Genomic DNA, 24,056 nt, shown 5'->3' with positions numbered 1-24,056 from the left:
AGCCGGGTGCGGATGTGACACTCCTTGTGCTGGCTGGTGCTGTCCCTGAGAAAGGTTCTGTGCAGCTGCTGCCACTGTTGAGCTGTAGTTGACATTCTGACAAACAGATATCAGCAAAGGTAATCCACATGTAGAGAAAACACAAGGAAATTATGAGGGCTGTACAACTTGCAATAAGTAAGCATTAACGTTAAGCATTAATATGGGATGTTGCATAACAAAGATCCTGCAGGGACTCAAGTGTTATAATCTTTTTTTTAAACAAATAAAAAAACCTACATAGTTGGTAAAGTTTTTGCTTTTCTACAATTTTCTGTGTTGTATTAAGACTAAGGAAGGACCTGTGCTGTATTCAGCTGCTCCTACAGCAATACTGATAGTTGTAAATGAGCTCTTGACAGACCCTCAAAAGGTCCCTAATTATGTTATTAATACATATCAGTGTTTGTAATCAAGTCAATGCAAAGGTTTGCATATTTGTGGGGATGGTCAACTTCCATATCTCTCAATTTCCTTTGTGGCATTAGCAAACATCCCATTAACAAGAAACTAGGATTATATCAATTTTATCATTCAAAGATCGCCTGTCCTTATCAATCAATCTACAAAGTAAATCCGATGTCGGCTGACGAGAGCAACGGGTACGAGAATCAAAGGTTTCAAGTTACAATGGCGCTAACGGCTCTGCACATGCATACTCTGGACTTCTCCCTTTACTTATCTCGTTGTGTCACAAATATTAAAACAATTAGAACTATTTCGCGGTGTAATTACTCGAAAATTAAACACTTACCTGATTGTTCGCGCCGACATCGTTACCCGAAGAGGACGCCATCTTTCAGAGAGGTACAACCTTCACTGAAGGTCCCTTTGGGGGCATAGGAAATGTCAACTTCTAGCGTGTGTTTGAGGAAACTGCTAATAATTTATCACTCTTACAGGGTGATTTGGACACAGTACTAACTGGAACAGCTTTAATAACTGAGCTTTACTGGTGGCACATGATGTATTTTCTATCAATTGTATAATAATAATGTGCAGTAGGTGTTTCGTAGATTTTGCCAATTTCCACGTTTCCTGAAGGCAACATGTTAGAGGCAACTGAGTTGTGCTGTCAGTCATGATTTCAAGCCCTTATTTTCTTTAGCCCCCCCCATCACAGGGCCAAAAGTTTGAAACTGAAAAACAGGAATCTGAAGGTTTGAAAAAATGATCTGAAGGTGAAATATAAATCTGAAACTGTAAATAAGGCTTTGAACATTACAGAAAAAATATGAATTTGAAAAAAGATCATTTTAAATCTGATAGAAAAAAATATGAAAAAAAAATGTAAAAAAATTGTTTAAAAAATGCAAAACATAATCCAATTGTAATTAAATTTAATATAAACATTTGGTACACTTTGTTTTATTTTGAATACAATTATTTCTTTTTCAAAGTTCACAATAACAACTTGACTTTCATTTTCAATTTAAGTTTTCTTGATTTCAAAACTTTTTTTTCAAATAAACAAACATTTTGGCCCTGATTTAACTCCATACATTTAGTTTATTTACACAATTAGTAGTTTTTTTGTTTTGATGTACAATCCTTCAACAAAATTGTAGGAATACTACGTTTCGGATTGTTGCTACGGTGGTTTCCATGGACGCTATTAACAACGACATTAACAAAAAACCGGAAGAAAGTTAATGGTGCGTCACGGACATAGTTCCTCTTCAAACTGGTTACTGCTTATTTTATTTTTTATTGTGTATCTTTTAGTAACTCAATTGAAAATATGCTTGTGGCACTTTATGTGTGATATGTGTTCTGTACCTTTGTTTGCACTGATAGAATAATTAAAATTTAAATAAAACTAATTGAAAATACGGGATTTATTTAGGGACTTAAGCAATACTTTATGAAAATACAACATTCTAAAATCCAAAAAGTCGTCAGAACCACTGAACTATGTGTGCTGTATAACAGTTATTCAAAATAACTTACAATTCTTACTGTTTGATCCCTGTTACTTGTTCATGTGTCATTCATGTATGTCTCTTAGTGTACAGAGCAACATTTATTGAAGTTGTTTTTTAAGTGATTTGTTAATTTCATTAGGCTATTATTATTATTATTATTATTTTATTCCTTTAAATTCTAAAGTATTTATATACCTCAGGCCTCGTGTTTAAAAACCGTGTAATGGAATTGTAAATAACGTTATTTGATAAAAGGTTTCCATGATTTATGTGATTTTAATATAATTATCATTATTATTCGTATTATTTGTAAATGTGTTAAACTGACAAAAACGTACATCTTAAGGGTGTTGAATCATAAATCTTACTAATAGAGGAAATGACCAATAATAATATAGTGGGCGCATTACAGTGACGTACGCTCAAGTTGTAATTAAATCGACATTCACTTTTGACCTAATTTCACTCGATAATTACTGATATATTATTAATTGAAAAAAACCTAACTTAAATCTGTGGTAATAAAATATATTATTTAAGGAATTTAAGCAAAAACCCATTTAACAAAGCCCACTATCTGCTGTTAGATGCAAGTGCTGGTGACATGCGCAACTTTACAGCGACGCTCACGCCCCCTGCCTATTTACACACCTGGAGCGCGAACTAGGCCTCGGTCAAAACGCCGAGAAGCAGTATGGAGCCGCTTGAAGACGACGACGCTGTATTTCTTGCTAATGTGTTCTTGGATGAATGCGAGGTAGGCAATGCTTTCAGGATCACGATATCTCCGTATAAATTGATGATGATGTTTATTATGTAACACTCGCATGTCCCATGATGGGTTTTGTTTTCTTTTTAACGTAAACAGACTGCAGAAGTCTCGGAAACAGGCCCGGAGAAATTTGTTTGGCTCGAAGAGGACGAGGAAGGTAATCCTCTCCCAAAAAGGAGTAGAACGGGGGAGGAGCGCAAACGTGGTTCATCCACAGGTGAGTTTTCTTCCCCAATGCATTTTCTGGTCACTTTGTCGAAATAATGATGCCTTTTTTGGGGGGGACTCGTCATTTTATTTATGCATGACATAATAATGGAACAAAAGTCAATCAACTAAATCAGTACTTGGTTGATTCTTATGTTTGTGTGTGTAGGTATGTATGTACGTACATAAAAGCTCAGGTGTTCCTATTGTTGTATATGTTCTTAACTGCCCCCCCCCCCCCCCAAAAAGTCAAACTAGGGACAAGAGCTGGAGATTATGAATAGCTTTGTTTAGACTTCCTGTATCGACTGCTCTTTAGACTTTGTTTACAGGTTATCAATCCATGCTTTTTACTGAAAGTTGTATCATATTGTCCTTTTCAAACAAATTTCAACACTCCAACAGTCACCTACAGAAGCACGGACCCATCATGTGCTCCATCTTCTAGTGGACAACAGAGAATGACTGGGACCATTCAAGACATAGGTAGATTAGTAGCCAATGTTCATTATTTTTATTATCAGCTACTTTGTACCTATCCCCAAACCCTGCCCTTGTTTTCAAGGCTCCCTCATCCAAGAAGTACAAGCTCTTTTGGGACCTTCTGAAGACCCAGCCCCCTCACATTGGAAGGATAGGAAAGCTTCCACATTGGAAAAGTGGACTGTATTGAGACCTTTTATGGTTAATCAGATGTTGTTATCTGAGAAGCCTAAAGATACGACTTGCCACCACCGTAGAGCCAAGGTTGCAGTTGTGATGTGTCACTATTGTTTGCCAAGACCACTGCATTGTACAGCCTGTGACCTTGCTATACACGACTCCCTAGTGCTCCATAACAGATCATCCATGGTAGAGGGATTTTACAGGCCACTGCCACCAACCACTCACATCAGGGAAGAAGAGGGAGGAAAATTCTCCTACCATGAAAGAGGTAATTTCTGTGTTCAACATCACATGGGCCTAGTAAAATCTGTACAATGTCTAAGTCCAAAAGGGGATGTTGGGTTAGGTAGCTGTAATTGAAGTTTTTCCTCATTGAGGGGAAAAAAACACCTTCAATGGTAAAGTTTAAATATATTTTTCATAAGTGGAATTTAAAATATTTGTTTACTTCTTTCCAAGAGTGCTTTTTGCCAGTAATTCTTCCATGCTGTGACTGCTCCACTGGGCAGACAACTGTTTCTTCAGGAAAGGAAGTTGTTCTGATTGGAATAAATGGTACAATTTTGTCCTTTTTTATTTATATTTATTTATTTTTAAATTTTTTTTTGCAAATAAACAATCCAACCTTTTATCTTTTTTTCAGGGCGATACAATCTGTCTCTTCCAACTGTCTCCTGCTCCTGTGGACAGACTTGGAATGTAAATATTAGTGCTCTGGTTGAAAGTAGCTATTGGCCAGCCACAGTCCATTTTGAGACTTTGTATGCAGTGGATCTGTTTACTACATATGAAGATCTCAAGATTACTGCACCAGGAATGTCACGGCAAGCTTTTGTTAGCATGCTTGAACAGCGCACCAAACTCTTTGGGTGGGTGAGATGATCATCATTCAACATCATTGAAGCAATTGTCTACTACACTGACTTTTAATATGTATTATATGGTTTCATGGCCTGGTTTTGTTTTTTTTTTTTTTTTTTTTTTTTTTTTACTCTTTTCTATCAGAGTGGTAAGATATGTGGAGACACCATGCAGAAATCATTCTTGGAATGGTCTTATGCAAAATTTGAGGTTGAGAGGCTGTCTCAGGTGAATCACTTTCAGTGTCCTGCATGCACACCCTCCATGTTGGCTGTTGCAGTGGATGGTAACCGCAAGCTTTACCGCTTTAAGAGCCAACCAGGGTGGGTAAAATTCTTATCCACTTAAATTGTAGATTGCCATAGATGTAACCTTCTGTACGTTTAACCCCTATTTTGCTTCTTTTAGACCTAATGGATTTTTTGAAGGTGTGTTTCTGGCCAAGGATGCTGAGGTGACCTCTTTGTTGACTACATCCATGGGGCAACACGACATGTAAAGTTTATTTCCAATTTTTGTTTTTTATAAATTATACACTGTCTGCATATCTGTATTGTATTTACCCCATACAACATCATATTACCAATTAAATTTAGTTAAATTTTAATGTACACCACTTTGCTCTGTGTACATCTGTTTGTCTTCATCTGTATAAGAATCCTGGGAAAGGGAGGTGTGGTGCAGGCAAGTGGGTGGCAGCACGAGAGTCCCCTAACAAGTCTGCAAGCAAAGTAGATGAGGAAGGTGTCGAGGTTGCTGTCTGCCGCCATGGGATTTTACTGAAGGGACTGAATATGTTCCGTGGAGAGATATTTGCATATCCCTTATATCTCCAGAAACAGCTTGCTTCACAGAATGTGCAGTTCTTCTGCTCTGATGTGGTATGCAAATATTGGCCATATTTGCAGAGGGTCGTGGGCTACTGTCCTGAGTTAGAAGACCTGTTAAACATGCGTCCCTTTCTCTCAATCATGCATGCTAAAGCACATTCCTGGATGTGTGAGGTAATTGCCAATGGCTTATTTCTCATTAGCACCGTTGGACCTCTTCCAACCCCCTGTCTTCCAAAAGGTAACATACAAATTTGTTGTAGTTGCAATGGGGAGGACGAAATCAAGAGGGAGCAGGAACAACAATAGGGGAGGAGGTTGAACACGTGAACAGCTTCCTCTCTCGAGCAGCCATATGTTCTAAGTACATGTCAAAGCTGGTAAATATTTATTTTTTTTATGCATCTAACTTATTTAGTTTTGGTTTCCTGGCCTAATAGGTGTTGTGTATTAAGTCCGCACAGACATCCTTACCATTCAGGCCAGTGGCTGGAACAAGCGGAAGGCAGAAAACCTTGACCGGACATTGGCCAAACGATACATTAAGGTAAAGACCAGACCAGTGTTTTTTATGATGCGAAGACTTTTGGCTAAGCAATTTGTTACTCCAATATTGATTTTAACAGACTGTACAAAAGATTTCTGAGGCATCTGAGGATCTTGATAAGCTGACTAAAGAGCTGTCAATACAGAAAGACACAGTCCAGCAATGGGTGTCTGATGTTCAGGAGTGGACTGCAGGTACTGTGGAAAACTGTCATTTATGAACAATTCAAAGAGTCATTTTTCTCTGTTCTTGTGAAAGTGCTGTTAAAAGAGTGATTGTGAACTTGGTGTGAAATTATTTTGTTTGTTTTCTTATCCATCTCCACAAGGAACAACCAGTCAAAATGACCTGGAGAAAACCATTGAAGGGCTGTACCTGAGCATCAAGCAGAGAAAATACCAGCTGTATCGTCAGGCTGGTGAGAGGGGGGGAGCACACCACAAATATTTTTGTTTTAATGACGTGGGGGGCATTTAGAATAAATTTTTCCCAGGGGTGGCAGGTAAGTGACGGGGGTGGCAGGTAAGTGATGCTAATGCTGTAGGTGACGTAGTTCCGGGGGGGACGGCAGATTCAAACTAGGCGCCCAAACATTTCTACTTTCATTCGATTGTATTTTGTGCCAACTTAATCAAAATATTCTTTAAAGTAGGACTATAGTGTCTTTAAAAGGTACACTCTGGAGCACAGCGGGGAGGATTTGGCCAGCCTGACAGATTTTATAGATCGTTGTTACGACAGAATTGTCATGGGGAAACCAAACAACACCTCCACCCCCTCCACCTCATCCAAATCCAAGAGACAGCGAAATGAGGATTCACCTGGAGCTATTTCACCACCGGGGAACGACTCAACAGATGTTCTGATCTCTATAGATAAGAAACTCAGTAGTTTTGATGCGCGTTTGAGTCTGGTAGAAATTCTCCACAAGGAGTTCCAGGCGCTACGTGAATCGTTAGAATTCAGCCAGAAGCAGGTGGAAAGTCTGGCTGCAGAAAATGCCGGTCTCAGAGAGACGGTAAAATCCCTCACCGAGGGCTTGACCCGTCTCTCAGATGAAAATAAGAAGATTAAGGAAACGGTGATCGATCTGCAGGCGCGGAGCATGAGAGAGAACCTGGTATTTGCAGGGATTCCAGAGCAGACGGAGGAGGACCCCGAGACCACGGTGAAAAACTTCATCAAAACCCACCTGAAGCTCCCAGAGGAAACGGTGAAAAACATCTCCTTTCACAGAGTCCATCGGCTCGGCGGGAGGAAACCCGGGTCCAGCAGACCAAGACCCATCGTAGCGAAGTTCGTCAGCTTCAAACAGAAGGAGCAGGTGAAGAACCAGGGCCGCGAACTGAAGGGGACCAACTTCGGAGTAAACAACCAATATCCGAGAGAGATTCTGGACCGACGGAGAGTCCTGTTTCCCATCAGAAGGAAATCTATGGCTAATGGCGCTCGCGCTGTCATCGCGGTGGATAAACTGTTTATTAATGGACAACTGTACCGCGACCCGGACGTCACTCCGTGGCTCTTCTGATCCCAGGTGCTGTAAGTCAATCTCTCCAAATGATCACTCTTAACTCGCCATTATAGATCACTGACAGTAGAACACACTGCTCGTCTCACCACAGCCTCTACACCTAGATCGATGTATTTTTTTTCTGTTTTGTTTTTATATTTCACACAAATACTTTTCTCACTTTTCACTATCTTTCACGCTTTCACTGTTAATTGTAATCCAGCTCGTAATATCAGCAGCGCACGCAACACCGTCAGGACGCACAGCTGCACCATACATGATACATATAAACACTCGCGTTTTATGTATGAGAGAACACGCATTAAGGTAGACTACATATACGGACATTTAACATATGGACAAACGCGCGCAATCAGGCTGCATGCAAACACGCGCGAACACGCAAGAGGGGCGCATAAAGACACACACGTCAGTAACACGCATGAAGCATTAAACCGTTCACAATAACCATGTTAAAAATCGTCTGTTGGAATGTACATGGAGCCGGTTCCAGGGAGAAGAGGTTGAAGATCTTTAATAAATTACAGGAGCTGCAGGCTGACATTGTCTTACTACAAGAGACTCATTTAACAAACTCAACCATAGATCTTCTTAAAACAGCTCAGTTTCCTCATGTTTACTCAGCCTGTTACAATTCTAGGCAGAGAGGAGTAGCTACTCTTATTAATAAGAGACTAAATTTTGACATAGATAGCACAGTAGTGGATCCGGAAGGCAGATTTCTGATAACTTTATTATCTATTTGTAATATCAAATTATGTATTACCAATGTGTACGGCCCCAATGCAGATGATCCCTCCTTTTTCCACTCCCTGTTTGCTACACTCCAGAATTATTCAGATAACAGAATAGTGCTAGCTGGTGATTTTAATGTAGTCTTGACTGAACAAGATCGCTGCAGCACATCAGGTAGTCATCGAGTCTGGCAGTCGTCAGAAACTATCAAACAGTACATGAAGGATTTTGGTCTTTGCGATGCTTGGCGCTCTCACCATCCTAAACTAAGAGAATACACCTTCTTCTCTTCAGTTCACCACTCCTTCTCCAGAATAGATTATATTTTAAATAGTAATTCACTAATGGGCGACATTTCAGAGACTCAGATACATCCAATCAGCATCAGCGATCACGCACCAGTTTCATTCAGTCTGAGAATCAAAAATAATAAACCGATTGGTAAAAGCTGGAGATTTAACACCTCTTTATTGAAAGATCCTGAGTTTATTGATTATTTTAAAAAAGAATGGTCAATTTATATAGAAAAAAATTACATGCCTGAAACTTCAGCGTGTCTCCTTTGGGAAGCAGGAAAAGCAGTAATGCGAGGGAAACTAATTTCCTTCTCCTCACATAAGAAGAAGAAGGAAACAGCAAGAGTTTTAGAATTAGAACTCAGGATTAAATCATTGGAGGAGGCTTACCGCATTTCCCCCGAAGAGCACACAATGAATAATATAAGGAAAACTAAATTGCAGCTTAAAGAAATTATAGATAAAAAAAACACAGTTTTTAGTGCAAAGACTTCGCTTGGAGAACTTTGAACATAGTAACAAATCTGGAAAGTTTTTAGCAAATCAACTAAAAACAAACAAGGAGAAAACAACAATCTCCTCTGTTAAAGATCAAGACGGAAACATCAGCCATGACCCAGACAAGATAAATGACACGTTTAGAAGCTTCTATAAAACATTATATGAATCACAGATTAATCCAACAGATGAACATATTGAACAATTTTTAAACAACATTAATCTACCAAAACTAAAAAATGAAAATAAAATAACTTTAGATGCACCTATTACTGTAGATGAACTCCACGAAGCTCTCCAACATATGCCCAACAATAAAGCCCCGGGTCCAGATGGTTACTCAGCAGAATTTTACAAGGAATTCTGGACAACGCTAGCTCCTACATTTTATAATATGTTGTTAGAAATACAGGAAAAACAAAAAACACCGCAAAATATGAACTTAGCTAATATAACACTATTGCTAAAACCAGGCAAAGACCCCACACTTCCATCCAGTTACCGTCCCATATCTTTAATAAATGTAGACCTGAAAATAATTAGTAAAGCTCTTGCCAGAAGGATAGAAAAAATAACCCCTCTTATAATACATCCGGACCAGACAGGTTTTATAAAAGGTCGACATTCATCTACTAACACGCGTAGACTAATTAATCTCATAGATTACTCTACTCTACATAATCTAGAATCCACAATCATTTCTCTAGATGCAGAAAAAGCCTTCGACAGGGTAAACTGGAAGTTTCTATTTACAACACTAGACAAATTTGGGTTTGGACCTGCTTTCATAGAGTGGATTAAAATATTATATAATAACCCAAATGCATGTGTGAAAACCAACGATCAAACTTCTCCAAGCTTCCGCTTACAGAGAGGCACCAGACAGGGCTGTCCACTCTCCCCCTCACTTTTTGCCATTTTCATAGAGCCGTTAGCAGCTGCTATTAGACAAAATATAGAAATTAAAGGAATCCAGGGCAAAAACATAGAACATAAAATAAGTCTTTATGCAGATGATATATTACTTTTCCTTCAGAACTCACAAACATCACTCTCTGAGACAATCACAGTTATTAATAAGTTCTCATCAATATCTGATTATTCTATTAACTGGTCTAAGACTACAGCCATGTCCATCAACTGTGACCTACAAAACATCCCTAATATCAAAATACAGACAGGAAACATTAGATATTTAGGTATAAATATTTCCCCCAGATTATCAGATTTAACAAAATTAAACTATGTTCAGCTACTAAAAACAATAGAAGATGATCTCTTACGGTGGAGGCGCTTACCCATCTCACTAATGGGGAGAGTTGCCACCATTAAGATGATGATTCTACCTAAAGTTAATTATTTATTTTCAATGATACCCACTAAACCCTCCACCAGTTGGTTTAAATCTCTGGACTCTTTCATATCCAAGTTTCTTTGGAAAAACAAGCCGTCACGTATCAGTCTTAAAACCTTACAGCAGACTAAAGATAGAGGAGGACTGGACCTACCAAACTTTAATCACTACTTTATAGCTAACAGGCTGCAGTACATCTCCAAGTGGCTCAAACCCAGTTATCTGGATGAGCCGTGGCTAGATGTGGAGCAGGCTTTGTGTGAGGACTTAGTCATCTCTGACCTGCCGTTCATCAGCTCAACCATTAAACCATATAAGTGCTTTAAAAGCCTTAACATCCGTTTTTCCTTAATGGCTTGGTGGGAATTCTGTAAGATAACCAGATCTTCCCTCTTTCCATGTAGACTTACACCCATCTGGAACAACCCTGACATCCTGCAGAACAAAAAGATGATAAACTTCACTCAATGGAAGACTAAAGGAATACAACAGTTAGGACAGATAATAGAAAATGGAAACTTTGTATCTTTCAACACAATTGTCTCACAGTATGGAATCAACAGCAATAAATTCTTAGAGTACCACCAACTAAAATCAATTATATGTAAGAAGTATACCCCTGTACAGTTAGACTTGCAGCTTCCTGTCAGAATAGCAGAATTCTTGAATCTTAATACTCCAAAATTATTATCAAAAATATATAGATTACTTGCAAAGCTAGAAGACAGGATATCTCTCCCAACTTCAAAATGGGAAGATGATTTATCTAATAACTTTGATCAGAAAAGATGGTCACAAATATGTTTAAACACGTTTAAAATGACTCAGAATTCAAATATACAACTAATACAATTCAAAATTCTCCATAGAACTCATTATACAGGACACAGGATGTTCAGGATGGGCCTTTCACCATCAGATATCTGCCCACACTGCTCTGAGAACACCTCTGATAGCTACATCCATGCGCTGTGGTCCTGCACACCTGTCCAAAGGTTCTGGATTAAGGTGTGTGAAGATCTCTCAAAATGGTTTAAAACTAGTTTTCCTGCAAACCCCACACTTTGCCTACTGGGCGACCTGGGTGACACTAACATAGGAATACACTCCATAAACTTGGTCCTCGCAGTCTTATGCATCGCAAAGAAAACTATCCTTGTGAACTGGAAAGATAAGAATAATTTGTCTATCCAGCAGTTTAGAAATCTCCTGTTAGATCACATCAGCATTGAGACAATGTCTGCCTCCTCCAGGAACCAATCAGATGACTTTCATTCCCTCTGGTCCCCTGTGACTGGCTACATCACCTAATGTAGGTGGAGGATTGCGGCTTCGCTGGGATGGGGGTGGATATGGGTGGGGGGTCCCTGGTGGCTTCGGGTCTCCGGTTGTCTCCTGGGAGGGGATCTCGGCTGCTCCGCTGCTGGGTCGGCTGGGGGTTCCGGTCTGGGCGGGCGGCATTGGGTGGGCCCCGGGGTGGGACTGCCTCGTGGCGGTGGGGGGTGGCTGCCGGGGTGCCTGGGTCGGTGTCCGTTGGCCCCTGGCCGGGTGGCCGGTCGGGCCCGGGGTGGGCCGGGTGGGGGCCCCGGGCTCTGGGGTGTCGGGTCTCCCCCCTCTCCTGGGGGTGGGGGGGTCTGCCGCTGCTGGGGGGGGCTGGGCCCGTCCGGATGTGCCGTACCGGGGGTTGGTCCGTGCCCTGGTGCTTGGTCGCAGCCCGGAACCTGGGTGGGGGTGTGTTTGTATATAGGCGGGTGTGTGTGTGTGTGTGTGTCTCTAGGTATGCGGGTGTGTGGGTGGGTGTAGAGGGATGTGTGTGCTGTATGTGTGTGTGGGTGTGTATGAAGGTCTAGGTGTGTGCGTGTATGTGTGTGTGAGTGGTGTGCGGGTGTGTGTGTGGAGGTCTATGTGGGATGTGTGTGTGGGTGTGTGTGAAGGTGTGTATATATGAGTGTGTGCACGTGGAGGTCGAGGTGTGTGTGGAGGAGTGAAGGAGTGGGCGGAGGCGTGAGTATGTATGGAGGTGCTTATGTGTATATGCAGGTATGTATGTGAGTGCGTGTGTAGTGGTGTATGTGTATGGAGGGGTATGAGAGTGTGTGTGTATGTGGGCACCGGTGTGTGTGTTTATAGGTATGTGCGTGAAGTGTGTGTGTGGAGGTATGTGCACGTATTGAGGTGTTGGTGTATAGAGGTGTGTGAGAGGGTGTGTGAGTGGCTGGGGGAAAAAAAAAAAAAAAAAAAAAAAAAAAAAAAAAAAAAAGTGTGTGCGTTTGCAGGGGGTTAGGACGTGTCTTCTGGGGGGCGCCCTGGCCGGGTGTTGGGGGCGTGGGCCTGGGGTTCCTTCCTTTGCCTCGCCCCCCTCCCACTCAGAAAGAGGAAAGTGGCCCCGTGGGCTGGTGGCTGGCCCCTGGGGGGGTTCGTGGCGTGCCTGGGTTGGGGTGCCTGCTCCGGGCCTGTGACGCCCTTCGGGGCCGGCGGGGGACGGGGGCGCCCTAAGCCACTGGCGGGTCGTCTTCCAGGGGGGAGGCTTACTCCCCTCTGGACCTACATCTCCTGACCCCTCCCCTCCCCCACTCTTCACTACATACACAGGTAGGGCTGTGGGAGGTGTGCTTATTGCGCTGGGCGGGGCAGGGGGGTCATCATAGTGGCCCTGTTGCTTCGCCGAGCGGCAGCATGCCTCCCAGCTTTTAATTCCACTTAGTCACTGAGCACAAATAACATTTGCAACATACAAACACGTTTTGGGGGGTGGAACATGCGAGGTCAGGTGGGTGGGACTGCTCAGGTGGCCCCACCCCCTCCTCAATGCAGTTACTGCCCCCCAATTTTAACCCTCTTTTTTTAATTGCAAACAGGACATAATATATTCCATCACTAGTGGGGGAGGGAGGGGGGATGGGGTCTTCAAGCGCCCCTGTCTCTATGGATGGCCCGGGGGCGGGGCGGGGCGGGCCGGGTGGCCTGTCGCGTTGGCCCGGGGCGTAGGCGGGCTGTCCCGGGGGGGTTTTGGCTGCTGGCCCTGGGGGGAAGGTGCTGTTTTGGGGGTGGGGAGTGGGGGGCGGGGTGGGGGGTTGGGGGCCTGGCTCGTGTCTCCTCGCCTCCTGGCTGGGGCTGTCCCCCCGTGGCGTGGGGTGGCAGGAGGATGGTGGTGGGGGGATGGTGTTTGTGTGTGTGTGTGTTGGGGGGGGGTGGGAGAGTGGTGTGGGTGTGGGGGGATGGGTGGTGGAGGGATGGTGTGTGGGAGGGTGGGGTGTGTGGAGGTGGATGCGTGGTGTGTGGGAGGGGGGGTGGTGTGGGTGTGGGAGGATGAATGGTGGAGGGATGATGTATGTGTGGGAGGATGGGGTATGTGTGGGAGAATGTATGGTGCAGGGATGGGGGAGTGTGTGGGAGGATGGATGGTGGAAGGATGGTGTGTGTGCGGGAGGATGGATGGTGTATGGGAGGGAGGATGGTGTGTGTGTGGGGGAGTGGTGTATGTTTGGGAGAGTGGGTGATGGAGGGGTGGTGTGTGTGTGTGGGAGGATGGGGTACGTGAAGGTGGATGTTTGGTGTAGGAGAATGATGTATGTGTGGGAGGATGGGTAGTGGAAGGAAGGTGTGTGTGTGTGTGTATGGGAGGTGTGAAGGTGGATGAATGGTGTGTGAGAGGGAGGATGGTGTATGTGTGAGAGGATGAGTGGTGGAGGGATGATGTGTGTGTGGGAGGATGGGATAGGTGTGGGAGAGTGTATGGTGGAAGGATGGTGAGTGTGTGGGAGGAAGGATGGTGTGTGTGTGGAAGGATGGATGGTGGAAGGATGGTGTGTGTGTGTGGGAGGACAGAGTATGTGAGGGTTGAATGGTGTATGCGTGGGAGGATAAATGGAGGAGTGGAAGGAGAGTGTGTGTGTTTGTGTGTGTGTGTGTTGGTCTGGGCGGGGCAGGACTGGTTCTCGGGGTGTGCGGCTGGGCGCTGGGGTGTGGGGCTGGCCTCTGGTGGTGGCCGTCTGGGCGGGCCGGGTCCCCCCGGGTGGCGTGCTGGCCCTTGGCCTGTGGGGGGGGGGGGGGTGTCCCTGCGCTCCTGGGCCCGGGCCCTCTGCCCCGTCTGTCCCGGGCGGCCGGTGCCCGGGGGGGTCGGGGACTGCTGGCCTCGGCCTGCCGGGGCCGGTGCCCTGTGTCCGCGGGGCGGCTCCTGCTGGGGTCTCCTGCTGCTGCCTTCCTGGGCGGGCGAGTGGTCGTCTCTGTGGAGCGGTCGGGATCTGTTGCCTGCGGGGGGGCTGGTGGCCTGGGTCTCGGGACCGCTGGCCTGACTCTGGCCTCTGTTCAAGTGAGGTGGCATCTGCATGATCACTCTGCATGGTCACTCCTTCCTGAACGTCTCCACACAGTCTTTGCGTCGCCGTGTGGCCGAGTTCTCCAACACATCCACACAGGTTTCTCTGCGCGTGTTCTTGAATACAGCAGTTTCACTTATATCTATTATCATATTTTGTTTCTTTTTTTTTATTATTTCTGTTCTTATTATTATTATTACTCTTACTCTTATTATTATTATTGTTACTATTATCAACTAGTTGTGTAATGACCTACTGGCTAGGATGATCTTAGCTATATATGTTGTAAGTAGTATGGATTACATGGTCTTCTGTATGATGTTTCAAGTCCCCACCCGCACTCCCCACACCCTTTCTGTCCCTCTCTCTCCCCTCCCTCTTCTCTCTACTTTCTTTTCTCTCTCTCTCTCTCTGTCCCCTCCGGTCGAGTCCAGCATTAAAGGCAGAATCTGTAGGATTTTCAATATAAATTCATGTAAAAAATAACAAATACCATAATTAGAAAGTTTAAAAACATGTCATTTGCCATCATTTCATATGTGATATTTTATTAAATTACAAAGTTATTGGTTCTTTTTAAACTTTTTACGGTCCGTAAAAGTTGTAGTACCTTTTTTCCACCAGTAGAGTGAGTATAAGACAATTTATAGCAGAGCAGCTCGAATATACAGCTCAGAAGCGATTCCTACATTAGTTGAGAGAAAGGGAAGAAGAGGTGGAGCTTCGCACTGTGGCAGCGTTTCGACTGAATTGCCTCACCAATCTTCACGTGAATTTGTAAGAGCAGAGCTTCCAGAGAAGTTTAGACAAATCGACCTTGGCTTGTCTATTTGATATAAAGCATGGATGAAACCACTTCAAAGCGACCAATATCACCGCCAGATTTAGCTTCTGGTAAGAAGAAAAAAGTACGCTACGAGTCACAGAAGCTATATGACAAGAAGCGTGGGAAAACTAGAATAAATATCGGCGTCGCCTTCACGCGCTGGAGACAGCTTCGTAACAACAAAGGACTGAAGTCTGACGCAGAGTTGGCAACATTTCTTCTCGACCGGTAAGTATGAACTTTCACACAGTTAGCAGTTAGCTGTAACCAAGAGGTCGTAATTAAAATGGTGCCATGCTAAGTTTTATGGTTAATGGGTCCTCCTCGGTTGTATAGCCTGCTGTTACGTTGTTCTGTGAGTACAAACGTTATATTGTCCCTCAACTTGTAGATAAAAGGTGATATGACCATTAGCCGCCGTGTTAGGCGTTGTCATGACTACAAAGCTAGTTCTCCTAGAACGAAGAAAGACGATGACATGTAACAATGTGCGACCGTGGACCAACAATTTATTGTGTGCGACTGTCTGTATATTAATTTTTTTTATTATTCCCTCCTTACCCACACTTAGAGTATAAAAACACATTGATAAAAAGCCAAGAGAAGCGGGGAGGGGGAAGGGGTCTTACAGCCCGCACGTTAGACATCTCATATGGTGAAGAACGACACAGACCAGAAGCAAGGAAACTGATTGTAAAACATGGTATATGTTGGACTTTATCCATTTATTTTCTTCATTAATGTAATATTCTTTCAATATGTCAGAAAAAAAATTAAGCAGAAAATCTGGATAAGAGGCGAAGATGTTTGTACTGCTGCTGTCCCCGGTCTGTGTCACGTGACCTGCACTGGCCGCGAACAGGTCTCTCGCAGAAGTTCAGCAGTGGCTAACCGGTTTCATAAAAGTTTGGTTTGGTCTGTTTATCTCAGTTCCCTAAATGCTTAGTGCGAAACGTCACACGTGAGGTCACAGGCTCAGCAGGTATGTCTTAGCTACATTCACACTGCGCGTCTTGACACTCACATCTACTTATGGCAGAAATGAGATTTGCTTGCTTGGTTGTTCCCATTTTCAGTTATTTCAAAACGGAACTGACATTGAGACATCTGCTAACTTGCACTATTATCTGCAGTATGTCACTTTTTTGTGAAGTGCAGAAACATTCTATCTACTTTAGTCAGTCATTTGTGTTTCCTTTTTTTTTTATAAGATTTGGAAAAGATCCTCAAACATCAACGCCAATGAAGAGAGGTGTTTGGCACGCAGACACCATATCAAGCATTGGATCAAGTGATACAGACGAGTAAGTGTAACACAAGATGTATATCATCTTCATATATTTTGAATTTACCAGGATGTTTTCACCCCGTCTGTCTGTTTGTGAAATTAATTTCTCCATTAATACTGGGCATATACCGATGAATCACTGCATGTAGGTAGACATTGACCCAAAATGGAAGAGATATGAGTTTGCTGCTAATGTGTCACCAGGCTGCAAATATGTTATCACACCACACCCTTGCTAAGTGCTATCTATCTATCTATATATATATATATATATATATATGTATATATATATTATTTACATTTTGTGAAGTGAAATATTTCATCAGTCGCTTTTCAAAGTCTTGATATTATGTGAATTGCAAGTTGTTATAGGTGCACACACTGTTTATACACTGTATCATAATTGCATTTTTTAATTCCAAAGGCAAGGAGACAAGGCAACATCGGAACTTGCTGAAGCAGACACAACAAAGCCTCGTGGATTGGCTGAACTTGAATGGAGGTAAAGTCTAGTCAATGGCAGTTGAACCAAATACTCCCCTTGATGATTTCTCATTTATAATGATGTTATTTATGTTTTCTCAAGCCTAACTGAGATGAGCATTGATGATGAACAACATGTTGATGAAGGAGCCATCAATGATCTGAGAAATAGCGTGTGAGTATGAATTTGGTATTTTTCTTCATTGTGGGGAATTTTAACGTGTGCTAGTAATTACATTGTGTTTTCTGAATGTTTTGTGAATCTCATTAGAATTGACTGGGCTGATGATGCTCCACTTGAAAGGCCTCTACAAAGGGAGGAAATGGACATCGGAGATGAAGAGGATATGCCCTCACTTTCTATCAAGTGTGTTTTCCATGCCAACATGCAACTATGGCTTTTAACATGGTCGAAATTAGATGATTGAAATGTATTGGCAATCACAACATTGACAGATATGTTGTCTTTCCTCCATCAGATTCGGAGGCGCTTTGAATCAGGTTCCATCCCTCGACAAACTTCCAGTAATTGGTTTGGATGAGACGGTGCATGACTTGATCCCAGAACTGGATCCTGTTCCAGAGACATGCACATACAGTGACTCGGCATGTGATCTCAGGCTCCCCCAAGTAAAGACTGCAGAACATATTGTAGGAGCTAAAGCGTCCATCGTTTATGAGGAATGCTTGAGGCACCTGGCTTCTTTTGTAACTTTGCCAGTTCAAAAGTGTGCCAAATTGAAAGAGATGGGTGACGTATGTCAGCAGTGCCCACCATACAGAGTCCACATCAAAGAGAGAGGCACAGCAAGTGTTTTAGAATGGGTGAGGGATTCCTATTATACACAAGATTGATAATTGATTTGCTGTTGAAAGTGAAAAAAGCCTTCCAAAGATTGCGTTATTGTCTTATATTGAAATTATTTTTTTGTCTTTGTTAGATCTGTGCTGATGGACATCTTGTGTGGCAATGGGTTTCACAGCCTGTAATGAAATTTGGGATGCAGGCTGGTGACTTCATGCTTTCAACAAACATCTTGTTGTCTGGAAACAATTACAACAAAGTAGCACTACTCTTCAAGTTCATGAACATGGGAATGGTTGGAAGAGGAACATTCTTTTCCATCCAAGACACATACTGTGTCGACACAGTTAAAAGTTACTGGATGCAGAAAAGGGCTGAAGCCATAGCTAAACTGCAGAGAAAAGATGTTGTGCTCCTTGGTAAGAAATGGCTATTCTTGACATCTAAGTTTTGTTTTTATATATATATATGTGTGTGTGTGTTTTTATTTATTTATTTATTTATATATATATATATATATTTATATATATATATATATATATATGTGTGTGTGTATGTATATATATATATATATATATTTATATATATATATATATATATGTGTGTGTGTATGTATATGTGTGTGTGTGTATATATATATATATATATACACATATACATACATTTGTTTTATTTATTTTTGTTGGTTGTCTAACTTCTCCTACATTTCTAGCTGACGGGAGGAATGACACTCCAGGACACTGTGCACAATACTGCAGTTACACTGCAATGGAGAATGATACACGGGAGATCATCAGTGTTGTAACTGTAGATAAGAGACAGACCGACAGAAGATCAACTGTTATGGAAAAGGAGGCCTTCATTCGAACAGTTGATCAGCTTGTGGCTGAGGTGAAGCTGGTGGAAATCTGTACAGATGCCCACTCACAGATTAGTGCTGTCATGGGTGAGTTTGCAGCAACATCCGTACATTGAGGTTCACATAAATTTATTTATTCCACAAAGAATAATTCACTTTGTAGGACTTATTTGAACTGTTGCCCTGTGGTTAGGTGCACCAGATCCCTCCAGACCAAAACCAGCATACACTGGAACATTTTCTTTCCCACCGCCGTCACTACTGGACAGTTGATATACCTCTTTCACTGCTCGCATTGCAATATTGCACTGCCTGTTCTCACATTGTACATAGCTCCATGTGTGTGTGCAAACTCACTATGCCAAAATAAAACATGATTCTGAAACATAACCAGCACACAAAATTCTGACGCAGAAGCAACTCAACTACATTCTTCAACACTCAGCTCTTGCATATATCTAGGCTTATGTTGGGCTACAATAATGTGTCTTTCTTTGTGTACTGCATTACAGATCCTGAAAAGGGGAGGTATAAGGGACAAGGAATAAATCACAGTCTTGACATGTGGCATGGAGCTAAAAACCTGGCCAAAAAAATCGCTGCAGTTAGTAATAAAAAGTGATATTGCATCAGATGAACAAGATTGTGTATAGGTGTGTTACCAGGATTCATTTGACCTGCACTGTTTCCATTCAGGCTGCCAAGATAAAGGAACAGTCGGCTCTACTACTATGGCTAAAGGACATTGTAAATCACTTTTGGTGGTGTTGCAAAAAAGCAGAAAACTTTAAAGAGTTCTTGGTAAGTGTCACATAAAAATCACATTAGAAAATAAAAGGTAATTTACTGTTATATTGAATGGATTAAAATTTTTTTTTTATATATAGATACTGTGGGTTGGAATAATCCACCACGTATGCAATGAGCATGAGTGGGCAACTGGCCAGTGTCAACATGGTCCAATTGAGGAAGCCCAAAAGGAGTGGATAGAGAAAGATTCAAAGGTTCATGAGGCGCTTGTGGATATTGTTCTGAAGAAGCGGTGGCTGAAGGATATCCATAAGTACTTGCGTTTTAGGTAGGTTTCTGTCTTTTAAAATTTAATATCTCAGTACTTTGTATGTATGTGTGTATCTCTTTTTTAAAAATTTTTTTTAACTTCAATAGATCTACAGCTGACTTGGAGAGCTTTCACAACCACGTCCTCATGTATGCAAGCAAGCGTTTTGCTTTCACTCCTCCAGTCTATGAAGCCCGTGTTATTCTGGCTGCCCTGGACTACAACTTCCATCTTGGTCGGCCAACAAGACAGAGAGCAGATGGCTCCAACATGTAAGCAGCACAATTACTGACATTATCTGTGATGGAAACATCAACCAAAATTCTTTCATAAAGAAAGAAATATTTTAGTAATAGTAATCAGCATATTTTCTGTGTAACAGGTACACACGGATTTTCAGAAAAAATGCAAAACGTTATAGCGTTTATGCATTGAAGACACCAAAAACATATGGCTACATTCAAGCGCTGCAGACTGAGGTGGTGAAGTGTAGATTGGAAGCAGATAAAGGCATGCCAAGAACACGGACACTGAGGCCAGATGATCCACGCAAGCTCGGTCGACTTCCACCTGTACCTCCCCCATCCGTTGAAGAACTTGTACAAACACAAGTGAAAAGGGGCCTCGGTAATAACATTTTACTTTTACCTACATTGTCTGAATTATAAAACAGTATACAGCTTAGACCAGTCATGGGCATGTGCTACATGAAATTATATATGTCTTTTTGTTTTGTTATACACATGGCAAAGTAAATGACAACATTTGTGCCATTAGAGGTATTAATTCACCCAACATTAGGAGAAACCAGTGGAAAACATTAGCAAATGCACCAATGTTGAAATTAAGCATTACTTATGCACCAAATGCTGATTCCTTACTTTTCACAAATTGAAACTAAAATGTTGTGGTATTTAAAAATGAAAGCCAGCATCTTAATTGGCATGAGTCTTAAGTTTCCACTTGCTTGTTATTGTCATTTATTTTCCGTAAGTAAAAACTGTAGAAATCTATTTAATGTGAATTGGCCGAAATGTTGTCAGTAGTTTGAAGCAAAAACCCCAAAACATCTTACAATTGTCAACGCATAATTTTAAATAGCAAAACCAAAGAAATTGAAAGAGAGAAACTGATGTAATCTCTTTCAGATGATATATGTCAGGTCACATTCAACCAAAAACTTGTTCAGAACTTGCAGAACTCCAAAAAGTCATGTAGATAAAGCTTCAGTGCAGGTAACTTTCAAGGTGGCAAAGAGAAACTCCCTGTCCTGGATGTGGCCACAAGCTATTCAAGCGGCACTACAGTGGGACTGTCACAAAGGCACTCTCATTGATATCCTTACCTTTGAACTCCTACGATCCCCCACAATTACCTCGGCAACACCTCAGCAGCCACATAGCCAATCATGGTAGACCTCCCCCACCCCCAGTCCTCTATCCTTCTTCACTCTCACTCCTGTTATGCACCTAAGTTTTCTCAAGCTGATGAGAAGAGAGTACTCTGGACCATTTTAGGGACACTTTCATGTCCATTTACTCTAATGTGTGCTCTGCGTCCTGTTGGAATAAATCACTGCCGTGTCAAACACGGCTGTCTTAATTACTTCTGAGTCAATCACGGATGGATACTTGTAAATAAATATTCTTGATAAACATCCTTGGCCTGTTAATCTGACTAGACAACCTGTGGCAATAGTCACCATCACACCAACAAAAATAAAAGTACAATAATCCCCCACCAAATCTTTTCAACACTAAATTGTGAATTTACATTGACATTATTTCAAAATGATGAGTTAACTTTTTGCAACTAAAGACTCAAATATACAAGGCACAGTGCGTCTGATACACTGCTTTGCTAAACTTTGTTAAACTGTTTTGTTCATCAGGTCCAGAATTCAACACCAATCCTCCTTCTGTATAAGGATGTTGTCAGACCTACGATGACGACCAACACAGAGTAGAAAGCAGTCTGCAGATGCAGAATCTACACCATAGCAGATGCTGACGAGCTCCTGCTCCATTCCTCCTCTCTGATGAACAAGACTCGGAGTCCCACACTTGATTCAGGACCTCATCTGCCAACCCAGAGGAAGTATTCCAGCCTTTTCCCTCCGAGGACCATGCTCTCACATGTGGAGATGATTCTCATCCCAGCAACTCCACACTAGACTGATCTGCTCCAGTGACAGCAGAAGTTCATGGCCAAGGTCTCCAAAAAGCAAACATCTGATGCTTAGGTCACAAAATCTGCCCCCTCAACCCCATTACTGCATCTAAGAATTATTTACATAACTGTAATGAACAAAAAAAGTGGAAAATGTGTATTCAGTCAGTGGTGTTTGCCACAGATAAAACATCGTCAAGAAGGATTGAATATCTGTTGTGCAATCAAAATTTCACATCCTTTGTATGGATATGTGGCTTTTTTTTTGTAGATAGGCTTTGGTCTATGGGGTTTTTGTTGTGTATATACTGTGTATTGCTGCTGTTGCATCAGTTATATTTATCTATTTTTTGCAGTTAAATTGTAATAAACATTTGTCTTGTTCCTTTGCAGTCACATCCCACTGTACAATTATTTATATTATTACGTGATTGAAATAACAAGGTAAAACATGTAAATCTGAGTTTATTTTAATCAAAAAGGTATGAATAAAAACAAACTATCCCAAATTAAGTTATATAACTATACATAAATGAAAAACAAAATACAAAGTTAGAAGTGAACAGAAATTATACAGTAATTATGTACAATCTATAAAATTTCACAGATTTGTTATTAATTTGCAGTTTACCTAAAAACACGATCATATGCCAGGAACAAAACCGGTGTACTGTCTGTGTGGATCAGGAAACTTTTCTCTAATAGCCCACACACAACAACTGGGGATGACACGCCGATTTCCTGCTCCCAGGGAGCCGTGCTTCCATAATATGAAATGCCTATAGGCGGCATACCGGTACTGCCTGTTGTCATCACCTGGCTCTGTTGCATGGCCAAGTGCTGTCACATCTTCTCGATAATGCCTATGTATCCTAAGATATCCTTCATCAAGGCAATATTGGGTAAAATGAGGTAGCTTGCTGATGCAATGTCAGTTGGCATCTCCCTGCATAACCCACAAGTACACCAGGGCATTCCTGGGACTCCAGCTGCCTCTGAGACGCTTGAATTGCTCTGTTGCAATAGAAGATCAAAAATCAGGCCTGGTTGCCTTTCGACGAGCTGTGATGCAAGCCTTCTTAGGTCCTCAGCAGTCATGTCATCAAGAAGTCTCTGCAAGGTATAAAAAAAGATTAGTTATACAAGTGGAGCCTAATTTTATTTATTATTTGAAAACAAAGTGTAAAGCCAAGTAAAAGATTTGATTTATTAGTGAAGGCCTGTGTCTCCCTATTCTGTATAGAGATAAATTTTAAATATTACTATAGTATCTGATGAAATGGTTTGACTGTCAAAGCAAAAAGTTCAAATACTAAGAATAAGTACATCCATAAATTACACATAAAAACGCATTTACGTTGCAACAAGAAATAATACATGAAATATATGTAGCATTATTAGTTATTGCAATATTAGTGAAAATATGGAATTTTTTTAAATATATTTTTAATCAGTGATAGCTTGACAAACCATTGAACATGAAACTGCATCCTGCATTTTACCTGTGTGGCAGCCAAACGGTCACGGCGATACTGTTCAACTCTATCCGAGTGCTCAGCGCTGGAAGCTGCAGCTCGTGTTCCTCGGCCTCGGCCTCGGCCTCTGCCTCGTACCCTGAACCCTCTTGCTCGTCCTCTCGACCGTCCACCGGACCTGCCTCGGCTCAAACGCTGCGGACTTTGTGACACATCGTCCTCGTCACTCTGAAAACACAAGTGCACAAACTGACATGTCTATAACATTCAAACCTGCAAATTCTGCATCGTGTTATCGTGTCAGTCTCTGTTAGTCTAAGTCAGTCTAATATTAGCTGAATATTCGCAAACATTTATAACGTTATAATTAACCTAGCAACTAGATAGCTAATCACATAGCTTTGCCTCATTTACTAGCATTGTTTATTCCATAATGCTACATTGCAATTTTAACATGTACTACTTCGCAAACAACATAGTAAATTACAATTTTCAGCGTGAGGCAGAA

At 41.9% G+C, this 24,056-nt stretch overlaps 3 long non-coding RNA genes across 3 annotated transcripts; 2 read left to right on the top strand and 1 right to left on the bottom strand.

Moving 5' to 3' along the window:
• The first annotated feature begins 2,836 nt into the window (after positions 1-2,836).
• On the top strand, positions 2,837-4,137 carry LOC121651931. Its single transcript, XR_006012535.1, has 3 exons — positions 2,837-2,953; positions 3,359-3,429; positions 4,069-4,137. It is a non-coding gene; the product is annotated as an uncharacterized LOC121651931 (long non-coding RNA).
• Positions 4,138-16,632: 12,495 nt separating this feature from the next.
• LOC121651863 lies at positions 16,633-17,353 on the top strand. Its single transcript, XR_006012513.1, has 3 exons — positions 16,633-16,713; positions 17,122-17,199; positions 17,284-17,353. It is a non-coding gene; the product is annotated as an uncharacterized LOC121651863 (long non-coding RNA).
• Positions 17,354-20,726: 3,373 nt separating this feature from the next.
• On the bottom strand, positions 20,727-21,424 carry LOC121651926. The gene is made up of 3 exons (XR_006012534.1): positions 21,374-21,424; positions 20,793-20,801; positions 20,727-20,758 (listed from the first exon to the last, which is right to left on the bottom strand). It is a non-coding gene; the product is annotated as an uncharacterized LOC121651926 (long non-coding RNA).
• Between the last annotated feature and the right edge of the window lie 2,632 nt (positions 21,425-24,056).

Source organism: Melanotaenia boesemani, chromosome 2, assembly GCF_017639745.1.
Source record: "Melanotaenia boesemani isolate fMelBoe1 chromosome 2, fMelBoe1.pri, whole genome shotgun sequence".
In the NCBI taxonomy this organism is placed as follows: Eukaryota; Metazoa; Chordata; class Actinopteri; order Atheriniformes; family Melanotaeniidae; genus Melanotaenia; species Melanotaenia boesemani.
Note: the sequence above shows the minus strand (reverse complement) of the source record. Positions and strands in the feature narration are given on the sequence as shown.